Genomic DNA, 12,825 nt, shown 5'->3' on the forward strand with positions numbered 1-12,825 from the left:
AAAAAAAAAAAAAAAAAAAAAAAAAAAAAAAAAGGTTAAAATGACCCATTAATTATGCAAGTTTACATTCAGCATCATCCACACAGTAACTGCTACGACAGGTTCAGTCTCATGGAAATATCTGAGCCCACAGCATTGCAACCAGGGCACTGTGTCCTGATGCTCCAGTGTGGAGGCCATGGGGCAAAGTGACCCAGTGTTGTGTGGGGTTGCATGGCCAACTTGGCTGAAGCTCTCTGATCAGATCTCCCTCAGCTGGGTAGAAACACCCTGCACCACCTCTGTTCTTGACACAGTTAGCTTTTCAAGATCTTTATTTCCTTACTGCCTACCCTTGATACCTTTGAAACGTCTCTGTTCTTGAGCCAGTATCTCATGCGGCTTTCCCAGACCATCCTCCCTGTGCAGCAGCTTTGTGGTTTCACTGGACCCAGCTGGCTCTAAGACATGACAGTGTATAAAAGAAGGAGATGGAACCTGAAGCATAGGTAACTACAAACTTTATCTGGTTTCCATTCCTGCAGTAATAGTTTCTGGCAGAAGCACCATTAACTCTTGTCTTGCCACAGAATTACAGATTTTATTCCACACTATTTAACAGATCTGTTACTAAAAACTATAAGTAACAGTTCAAACAAGAATGCACTTTTATTGATTTATTTGAGTAGAGAAGTGGGTTTTCTGGCCTCCGGTCCTAATATATTTAGCCCTTCTCAATGTCTTACAATGCTGGCCCCCAGTCATCCACAGCTCCCTACCAAGCCACCAATTCCAATGAAAAACAGAGTGAAGAAGTGATAGCCTTCATGATGTAGATCTTGTCCTTAGATGGGATTGAACTATAAGTGATATCAGCCTAACTCTGGGAGCTATGAAGTACTCTGAGCTCCCCAGTTTATCCGTAGCCCCAGTGACCCTCCTTTTTTGCACATGGGGATTATCCCTAGATTCAATAAGCAAACAGATTCAATCCAGGCAGTCTGATTCCCAGATCACTGGAGAACTCTCTAAAAGAGAGGTAAGAGTACCAAGGCTCACTTAGCTACTCCCCAGTTCATAAGGCATTCAATACTTCTATGTGCTATACAGTTCTCCAGAAAATAATGATAAATCAGAAGTTGTAAAAAAATTATTTTACCAATTAATTCCCACTCTACCGATCCCAAATTTGACTAAAGAAAAAAAAAAAAAAAAAAAAAAAAAAAAAAAAAAGTTTAATGCAATAGAATATTTCAGAACTTTCCATGGCATACATTGGTAAACATTCAAGTTTAGGAAATCCAGCTTCTCAGCCATCTTTCATCAGGGTCTATCCTATATCCTATGTATCAGTTAAATAATATTGAGACTTCACATCAATCCACACTGTAGTTTTGAACGCAGTTAAAAAGATGTGTATTTGTAGCATTTAGCCTAGAAAAAACATAAGATCTGCAAATAATCTTACATTCCTAGTTTACTAAAATCATCACTTTCACTATGTCATTAGCATCATAAACTAAATTTAAAATGGAGAATCCTCTGAATAAATGGAGTAACTATTGCAAAACCAGACATTTAAATTTGAAAGACACACATTCCACCAGATATGGCTAATACTGAATATTCAAATATGTTAGTTATAAAACTCCACTCACATTCAGTTACTAATCAAGTCTTGACATAAAGCTCTTCTTCCAAAGTGAACAAAAAAAAAAAAAAAATAACAGGTGGAGGAAAGAGTGGAAAACATCTTCAGTGACTGGCAAAAATTGTGATTCTTTAAAACTATTCTGGATTATAATTTCTTCTGTTGTATGGAATTCAATGATTTCTGTCTCTTTGTAAGACAGAACTGCATTTTACATCAAATAGGAAACATATGTTCTTCCTTGTTTTATAAAGTAATATTTTTCATATGACTAACATTTTGTATTCATATATTTCATACAATATTCAGTAAACACACAAATTTAGACATTTTCCTGTGGTCAATCAGAAAAAGTAATGGAATGTTTTATAGATACTAGGGAGATGTCTACCAAGAATGTTTTGTTCTTGAAAAATAAAGGAAAAAAAAATACAGATAGAGACAACATAGGAGTAAGCATTTCTCCAACTCTTTGACAGACGTCTCATTCAATGCATCAGACTCTTTTGCAGAGTTTGAGAAATATGCTGGAGAGGAATTCACTGATTCAGCAATTAATTATTTCTTTCTATATAAGGAGTACACAGACTGAAGACTCAGACCCATGCGCATTTTTTTTTTTTTTTTTGAAAGCTTAGGAACATTTCTAGCTGGATTCATCATTTTCCTTTCTTTGCCTAGAATGAGGGATAAAACTGCCATGGCCCTTTTATTTCAGTGACAGGACAATCTATTCTACATAAGCCAGAGAGGGTCCTGCAGGCACTATGAATGGAAAATATCACAGTGGCATTATGTGCCAGTGATACTAATCAATGCACAGCAGACTGCAAATAAAAATAAATAAATAATTTTTTAAAAAAAGTTAAAAAAAGGGCTCAGATTAGCCTCAGTGACAGTTCAATGACAGGAGTGGCCACACCCTGAGCCACAGGAGGCTGTATTTGGCAAGTTCACAAGTTGCCCTTTTTTGCCTGTAAGATCAAAATTCCTCAGAAGCAGTCGATGAGGTCAAAAACAACATTTTCAACGTTTTTGACTTCATTACTGCCCTCTGTTTCCCTTACAACCCCATGCAATCCACCAAGTTTTTAACAAGCCCTCAGGATATGACGGTGTGGAAATAATGTTTGACATTAATTGACTTTGTTTAATGATATTTACACTGCTCCCAGCAGATAATAAAACTTTTCAAAACCATTTACTTGAGAATCTTACAGCAATATAACTTCAGCAATCGGTTCAGACGGGGTCTGCTGACTCACATTCAAATTGTTGTTGAACAAGAACAAACTCTGAGAAATCATGCCTAGACAAAAGGTGCATCAACATACTCAGAATTTAAGGAAAACTGGTGCTGATTCAACTTCTTCCAATCCTAAGGCTGTCTGATTAGTCAGACCATGAGGCCAAAGAAACAAGTAAGGTCCAGATTGCAGCTTTCAAGCATACGTTTTGCAAGGACAGGACATTGCCAATAAAAAGACCTCCATATTTGAGTCTGGTTTAAAAGTCACTAGCCTCCCACTGAGTTCCCATAAATACAAAATCATCGGCTGTGTAACTTGCAGCTATTTTCTTATAAACACCATTTATTGAAGGCATATTTTCTGGCATCATAAAGGTAGCTTCCTCTGTTACACACTGTTAAAACATGTAACCTAAAGAGCACATGTAAGTGTTTATTCTTTACAAATATCTATATGCTAAAAAAATAAAATGTGACTGGATTCCCTGGCCTTGCATACTAGGTAGAATTGACTAGATTTTTTAATCAATACAGCAATTTATTTTTAACCATTTCAGGTGAGCAGCAACGTGTTGGAACAGATCTTAGCAGTTATCATTTCAGAAAATGTATCTACCTGGAACATCCACAGAGAAGCCTTGGAAACCCGAGGGCAGATCTGATAGAGCCATTTTTAGCATAGTTTCAAGATATGGCTTAGCTCCTTAGATTCCTGTTACAGCTGAGATACTGCAGAAATCTCTGAACATTTGGTCATATTCTTCATTCTTGTTTTGAAAGGATCACAGAATCACAGAATTGTAGGGTTTGGAAGGGACCTCCAGAGATTTTCGGGTCCAAGCCCCCTGCCAAAGCAGGTTCCCTAGAGCAGGTTGCCCAGGTAGGTGTCCAGATGGGCCTTGAATATCTCCAGAGAAGACAGACTCCACATATCTCCAGACTCTACAACCTCCCTGGGCAGCCTGTTCCAGTGCTCCATCACCCTCACTGTGAAGAAGTTCTTTCACATGTTGGTGTGGAACTTCCTGTGCTCCATATTGAGGCCATTGCCCCTTATCCTGTTCCCACAAACCACTGAGAAGAGGTTGGCCAAATCCCTCTGTCTCCCACACTTAAGATATTTGTAAACATTGATATGATCCCCTCTCAGTCTTCTTTTCTCCAGGCTGAACAGACCCAGGTCTCTCAGCCTTTCCTCATAAGGAAGACACTCCAGGCCCCGTACCATATTTGTGGCCCTCCGCTGGACTCTTTCCAGGAGATCCCTGTCTTTTTTGTACTGGGGAGCCCAGAACGGGACAAAGTATTCCAGGTGAGGAGATATCGTCTCTACCAGTATCTTAGGTAGATCCTGGCTTTGTTGTACCATACATGCAACATGGAGCTGGATTAGCCTACATGGCCAGAAAAGCAAAAAAAAAAAAAAAAAAAAAAAAAAAAAAAAAAAAAAAAAAAAAAAACTGTGAATTCAGTATAAAATACTCATCTAGTGGTCAAAGTATAGAAGGCTACCTGGTTTAGAGTGGGTTGAGATGAAATACTCTCTGGAAGGGCGTCTATCTAGCAGCAATGAAGAAAGCCTGAACAACTAATTTCCAGTGGATATTTTTAGATGGCTGGAAACAGTGAGATGTATCCCACCTCCAGAGTTGATCATTTCTGGCACAGAAGAACTCTCAGTGAGTCTATCCTTGTTCACTGAGTCTATGCGGGAGAGACCCTGGAGAGATGTATGATGGGACACTATCTGAAATTCGGAATTCAGCTGAGAGGAGTGAAACTGGAAGAACAATTAAGTAATATATTCTCTTCTGCCAATTATCTGTTCCAAAGCTGAAATACAACTCAAGAGCATCCCCAAGTGACTACAGTTTAAAGTGTATTTTAAAAATAACTGCTGTGCATATTGTAAGATTTCCTTTCTGTATTTTCAGACATACTCACCCATTCTGACTCTTTTTTTTTCATGTTTTGTATTTACACCGGTAGCAACCATCCTCTAAACTAGCTTCATTCCTCCAGCAATATTTAAAATACAGATTTAAAACAAAAAGAGAGAACACCAGGAGAGTTTTTCAGCATGTAAAAAATAATAATAATAATAAAATCTCTTGGTACTGCAGGACATTACAACACTGCCTATAGCACTAAAGCAGGTATCATTTTATCTTAGGATTGGCTGGGAAATTGGGAAAAAAAAAAAAAAAAGTCAGGGAGAAACTCCTAAATCCAAAGGAAACTCCCAGGGTATTACTCTCTCACCCCTAACTAATTCTTCTTTGCTGTAGCATTATTTTGGCTGCTTTCAACAAGTAAAGAAAACTTCCGCAAATTGACAGAATATATAATGGAAAATCTGCAGAAAGCTGTCTTATGCATGTGGGCAGTTCAGTTTCCTCTCCATTAATGCTACCTGAGGGAATCAGCTAGCTGCTTACTATATTTTGACCTCACTGGATTCTCATGAGGTCATGCTATAAAAACCTAAAACTTTAACTTTGCTATTCTTAATGGAAATGGCTTGTGCTACACACTTGTTGATGAATAATTATATGAAAAAAGAAAAAAAAAAAAAAAAAAAGTGATCACAGATGGTTGAAATAACTACCTTAATACGTGCCTTAACAGCAAGAAAATCAAATTTCAATTTTACAAAACTGTGCATCTCCCTATCTGATGTAGTTTTCAATCCTTATACAATAAGATGTACTAAATAATGTGACTTTGAAATGTAAGCACCTGTATAGAAAAAGCTGTTAGCAAATACAAACCAACAAAAGCAGAATAAATTTAAGTTTAAAGGGTTCATACCCTGCTATCATTGTACAAAGCAACCAAACTCATCCTTTCTTTATAGTCTGTGTGAAACAAACCACCAGATAACATTCCTGCTTAAAAAAAAAAAAAAAAAAAAAAAAAAAAAAAAAAAAACTTTATGTCAGTTGAATAAGCAATGTTATATGCAGGTGTAAGAGAGGAAAGCAACCACACCAGGCAGAACTAGAGAGGCGGACTGCTTAGGGGTGAAAACTGGGTTGCTAATTTCTCCGGGCAAATAAAGGTAGAAATATTCTGATGGTGAAGTTTGACATACTATTTAGTCTTGAACAGTGGAAGGCATGTTTCATAACCATATGATATCATAGCTATAATGCCAATGCAAAATTCCCATTATCTTTTTATTATAACTCTCCCTGCAAAGTAAGTATTGAAGATAACTTCAAACTTCTTCTGAAGTGTTGAAGAAGTGTTAATTCAGATGCTGCAGTTAGCTTGTAGTGAAATAGGGTTAAGCTGAACTGGAATAACTTAGATCTGGGACATGCTTCAAGCACACCCACAGAATTACTGTGGCTCAGCTGACATGTAATAACTTGTCAAACTCTACCAATTTGGTTGTTTGTCTGAACCCTAAGGCTGCTTTTCTCTGACCTACCTAGACAGGCTTGCATGCAGCTGCCACACCTGTCCTGACAAAGATGGCACAGTTGGAAGGGCCTTACTCATCCCACATGCCAAAAATGAGGTGGGGAAGCAACAGCATTTTCAGTTCTCTTCCATGTTCCAAGCAGACTGCACTGAGAAACTCCCCTGCATAAAAAACACAACTGACTTACTCTATGAAAATACTTGGTATCCCATTCGTCTCTGATTTAATTAATGCAAATGGACTTTGCCATCCAAATAGGAAAAATGTTGTCTTTAATACTCTGGAAAGTAAGAATGATTAAGCAATGAGAACTCAACAAAGTGCAAGCAGTCATTATCCAAACTTCCCTGCACTGTCCGAGCAACCCTGACTTGCACCAGTTTGCCCTGAGGCTGCCAATATTGAGGAATTTTGGCAATCCTCTGTTACTTTTATATGGGCCAAGAAAACCTATTCATTTCTTTTTGTGACATTCTTAGAGCTTGTGTCACATTCTCCCATTCTGAAAAATCTCAGGAGGAATATTGTTTCCTGCACTATTTTTCATAAAAGACAACCTTGCTAATCATTGCCCTGGCGGTGGAAAACTCATCTTCAAACTCTTTGTTGCACCAGACTACTATCAATTGATATTATATCGTTATTGAATGTAATTAATATGAGGAATCAGTAATAGGGATACTACACCTCTCATTTCAGGCCATATTTTGGATCTGAAAGTTAGCTTAAATTCATGTCTTGAAGAAGAATCTCATTTAGTCTGCCAAATATTGCTTAGGGCAAGAACAATGTTTGTAAAATATCTCTACTTTTTCTTGCATCTCTTACATATCTTTGATGTTCAGACACAATAGCTTTCCCTCTCAGCCTGACTTCAACAAAAGGTTACTGCTAGTCAGACCCTTTCATGTTCCTTTCCAACTATCTAAAGGCAGATCGTACTGGCAGATAAACTTGTTTCATTCTTAAACATCTATCCAGATACTTTTACTTCCTTTTGTCAGTAAATTGATGCTAAGTTTTTTTGTAATTAATATCTTAGCAGAGTATTACAGCTTTTGCATAAAATGTTCCACTCCACTCGCCCACCTCTCTTTTCTGTCTTTACTGCCTGCAGTATCACAGTGTCTGCTTGCAGGTACATGGGATTTCTCTAACCTCAGACAGGAGCCGTTTGCAGCATTAGTCTGTCAAGCACCTCTGGAAGTAATCTTTTCTGTACTACTTAGCCCCAAAGCCAAATCTAAAAGAAAGTTACTTAGAAGAATGCATTTGACCGATCCATTTTTTTGTCAATGGAAGAGTTTAAAGTATTTGTATTGAGAAAGTCTGCTCCCAGATGATTTCACAAGCAAAGTCTAACCTCGTTGGCTAGCTAAAAAAGGGCTTTGCAGCATGTTCAACAAATTTGAAGCCAAAAGCACTATTAATTTCTCGGTACTAGAGGGACCTTGACAGTTTTGTGAGAGGAATTTCTGTTGACCCTTTAAGCTAGGGTTCATGCAAGCATGAAACAGTGCGGGGAAAGAGCAGAGTTGGGTTGCCTCCCCTGTTGTTTTAACTGCTTGTTTATTGTGTGTTCCCAAAGGCCTGGGAGAAATTACTGTCACCAACAGCCAGTCTAATGGCCCTGGACAAGCTGCAAAACAAAGAAGCCCACCTGAGAGGTCATATCTCATAAAAACTGGAGCAGTTTCAGGGAAAATGCTACCAATGGTTTGAAGGTAGGTGTTAGGTTAAAGCAAATTAAACAACAGTTTTCCAGTGAACCTCTTTAAATACAAGTATGTTCCAATGTATGAATAACTACAGAGGACCAAAGGTGTTGTATCATATCTTCCAGCGTACATCATATGTTAAGTCTCAATAGGGAGATTTATTCAATTTTGTTTGATCTCTGCTGTCTGGAACACACTACACCTGTGAGACAGACCCCATGTGGAAAGCACGACTTGTAAATGAAAGCCAAATGTGACTGGAAATATTGCTCATAAGTCAGAACATGTATTTCACTAGTGCGTTCTCCCAGACTTTTGTTCCTCGTTTTTTAGGCTTTCTTTGAGCAAGTTACGTGTGTACAGCTTCTTAGGTCTCGTTACTGACAATTTTCTTGGCACTGAACTCCAGTTAACACTGAGATATTCAATTTACTATCTACGTATTTACACATTTCTGTTATGCCAGTCACTTCTCTTGGCAATCAAAAAGCTTAATTTCTACAGCTGAGTCACAGTGACCTGTTGGGGGAAGATGAGGCTTCAATATTTGTAATCAAATATGTTCTACTCATTACCAGCACAAGTCCAATAGCCACCCAAAACTGTCCTTTGGTCTCTCCAGAGACCATCATTGTGAAGCATAGCTTGATGTCTACCACCCAGCAGAACAGGAAATTATTTAATACAAATAGGTTCATTTCTCATTTTTCACTCATGTTTTCTGTAAGAAAGGTGAGGCTTTGAAGTTTTATGAGAGACTTGACTTTTCTTTCTTTCTTGTTTTGTTCAGTCTGCAAACCCAGGTTTGATAAGCACCTTGTTACTTTTGAAAATTCAAAGGTCAGAATCTTTTTCCTCATAATCCATTATAAAAATCCACTAGAATTATGCAAGCCCATGAATTCAGCTGCAAATATTGGGCTTATATTAATTGAAAGAAAAATGAAAAAAAAAAAAAAAAAAAAAAAAAAAAAAAAAAAAAGCCTTTTCCAGAAACATTTTATGACATTTCTTCTGTCCATGGAGGAGTCTGAATTGAGCATCAAGAAGAGGTTTGAACCTGGATGTCCAAGCAGATTTTGTAATTCAAATATTAGCCAGTTGTTTCTGTGTGCTATTGAGAAAAGCTGATTTGCCATATATAAAACACAGAAAATCTGAACTGTCCATGTTGCTACTGCCATATATGTATGTGGAACAGAATTTTGATCTTTTGAAAATTGATCTTCTAATTCAGTACGGGAAGTATGTGAAGAAGCCTCCCAAAATTTTGGTTTTGCAGTTGGGAAAGTACTGTTCTGACCTGGGGGTCTAAATAATTATTCCCATTGCATGTACTGCCAGAGGTAAATCTTACTAATTTTTCTGGGAAGACAAGCAATAGTGAAGCAGGCACAAACAACGCTGATACAGACACAAGCAGCAGTCTATGCTTAAACAGCTTACCACTCTGACCACAGCGTTTAGAAATCGATGGCCACATTTTCTTGTGATATAAATGCCATAAATTCCGCAGAAGTCAATCCAGGAATGAAAGTCAATGTAAGCAATTTACAACATCACAGCATTTGCCACAAGTGCAGTGGGAAGAACACCCTTTACAGCAGGCATTATCTGCAATGACTTATTTTTGGCATTTGCCTGCAACACCTGCAGGTGCTGCAAAAAGAATGATTGCTGAGAGCAGGAGAATCATAGATAATTTTTAAATGCCATACCTCATGGAATACAACCCATTTGTCTTTATTTGTAGTTCTGAGGGAGAAAGATGTTTACTTTGGCAGTATAAAATATTGAGAAAGAAATTTTTGCTGTGCACACATACTTAAATAAGGTGTTTGTTCCTCTGTTACTAGAAAAGCAATAAGAACATGAACTGAATGGGGGGCTGGAGGGGTTTCTAAAACCTTCTTGTATGCTTCAGACATTACTTAAAACTTTTTAAAGATCTGGTGAACCAAAGGTCAGTCAGGGGTTAGATGTGGTAGTGGAAAAATATCCGGCTGGCATAGTACATGGAATGTGTTGCAATCACTTTGAAAAACTCTGGAAATCTAAAGCTGAGGAATTTTATAGAAATTAAGGAGTTATTGGCAACATTTTTAACAGGAGACAGCTCAGTGGAAATATTCTCATCCTGAAAAAACTCCTGATGACTTTTCTGGTTCATTCGTTTTTATTGTATGGCAATAGACTGACACCTAGTGGATAAGGTCCTCTCAGGAATACTAGGCCTAACCAGAACTAGGCAGAAATTGTCTGATCTAATCTTTTTCCCTCATTTTTAATGGAAAAGTACATTTTTTACTAGGAAAAAATTTTCTTGGAAATTTTTCTCTTTCCTTTTTCATAGAAAACCACAATTCTTTCATCACTTGCCTTCTTGAAGCAATTCCCCCCAACATTTGACATTGCTGGCTGAAACATAATCTGCACTTTTCCTTTTTTTCTTTGGAGGAAATTTTAATTTTCTTTTTTCAGTTTCACGCTGAAATTTTCCAAGCAGCCACATCCCTGATTTCTGTCCCTGTGAAACATAAATTGTTGTTCTGTGTAAATCCTCCTTGCTGCTCTGACAGGTCAGGGAAACAGAGTATGGAGGAATCACCATTCTACAAATTGCTTACACCCACAGCCAGTCATGGTTAATATCTTCTAACCTTGGACGAAGGGCACAACTGCCAGCCCAGGCACTAGAACAGGGTCAAGCTTTATCCCCAGGAAGAAGCCCTTGCAAGGCTATGAAGCTCATTTATCAGCAGCTGGCCCTTCCTGCAGTAACCCTCTTTGTGATCTCTGCATTGTGATCCAAGCGAAGCACATGGAGATTAAAGTCTCTGTTGCTCTCCCCCTCTCAAGGTGATGGGTTTTTCTCCAAGTGATGACATTAGGCACCATCCTTTCATAATCAAACCCTTTGTTCTGCTCTTCTGACACCTCCAATGTGACTAATCCAAAAACTAATCCAGGAACCCTCCCAGTGGGGCGTGGGGATGGGGAGCACTGTCCTCCCTCGCAGAGACATCAGAGGGCCTCTGCAAACTATAAGCTTGTTAACACTTGGTCATTGCCTGCTGGACGCTGGCCCAGCTTCCCTGACATCTGCAAACAGGAGTAGTTTGGGGTTTGTTGCTTCCTTGAGAACATGTTGCTGTGTGTTAAACCATGAGGGATTGAGAGAGGAGTCACCAGGGCAGCAAGGTAAGGGGCTAGAAGGTCTGCAAGAAGCCATGGGAGAGCATTCATCAAGGGAATGCTCTTGTCTCTATCCTCAGCAACAAAACGGGAACTATCGGTAGCTGACTGCCGGCTATCTTTTAGCTCAGTCTGCTGGGCTGGTGAGGTATCTTGGGGCTTGACAGAAGAACAGAGTAAAAATACTCATTCCTAAATGATTGCCAAGGTAGCAAATATCTCAGATACCAGGAAAATGCAAATTGCAATGATAACCAACTCTTGTGGTGGCTCCTAACTTGGTTATAATCAATACAATTACTTTTGCTTCATCAGAATCTCTGCTTCAAGGAAATAATATATTTCATGCCAGAGTTGTGAAATATGTGGTCTATGGACTCAGCTGTTCACAAAGTCTGAGCTTTATTCAGATAGGACACTGAAATATTGCTAGGATTTTTCACTCAGTTTCTTTCATTCTTCAGATTTATTCAACCAATAATTTAACTCAGCAAACTGACCTGATTGTAAGCCTGCGTTTTTTAAGAGCAGCTGGGACAATAAATCACAAGTAAGAGTTCCTGCTCCCTGATTTGGAGAAGAGAACAAACAAGACCTGTCTTAGGAAAAAAAAAAAAAAAAAAAAAAAAAAAAAAAAAGGGCACACAAACATTATACTGTAATGATGTGGTACTTCAACTGCTGTAGCGGAATGAGCCTGGAGGAAATATACACGTTGCCAATCAAATATGATTTGATTTGAGTACATATGCACAGAAATTGTTGTGGTTTGCAAGCGTTCTTGTCTCCTGATTTCTGTACTACAGCAAATATTTTTCCAGGCTTGTTTAGATGTATTTTTGATAATGTTATTCATTCCTGTACCTAGAAGAAAAAATGAATGAGGAGCAAATTTCCAGCACTGTTGCAGCTGAGAATTTCACCTTGACAGTGAAAAGCTGTTAGATCCAAGCTTGGACAGATATTGACAAGACATCTAGCAGCTGCTCAGCCACAGTATTTGTAAACTTTTCTTTTTTTCAACTCAAGAAAGAAACTGACAGGATCTGTCCTAATGTATTTTAAACAATAAACAAATATGATGATAGTGGAACATTGCCATTTTCCCATTGCTAATTTGTTGTAATAAATGATTATATTCCTTAGAAACGGTTATTAGCGTTAGTAACAGTAGCCAATGTAACAGTTTGGGCATGTTTTAAATACTGAAAAACCAAAAGTCCTAGTGAGAAACCTCAAAATGCCCTGGCATTCTCAGGGACGGAGGCGGCAGCGGTGGCTGAGTGGGTCAGTGCAGCCTGGCACACTGCCTGGCCCCAGGGTCACCAGACATCCCACCAGCACTCAAATTGTCCTCCTGGCATTTCCCCCCAGCCTCTGGAGCAGAAGCTCATGTTTGATTGCGTTCAAAGGCAGATTGTCTTTTCTTGGACCCAGTCCCTGCAGCAGCAGAATATCCTAATTATTTTTGCAGACTCAGAGGAGTGCTATTTTGCCATCTCGGCAGGCCTGATTTCAGGCTGTCTGAGGGGCAGTGCATAGGTTAAATAAGGCTACTGTGGATGCTGTTTGCCTTTCTCAACCAGGAGAAACACAAAACATT

Source organism: Oxyura jamaicensis, chromosome 3, assembly GCF_011077185.1.
Source record: "Oxyura jamaicensis isolate SHBP4307 breed ruddy duck chromosome 3, BPBGC_Ojam_1.0, whole genome shotgun sequence".
Classification (NCBI taxonomy): Eukaryota; Metazoa; Chordata; class Aves; order Anseriformes; family Anatidae; genus Oxyura; species Oxyura jamaicensis.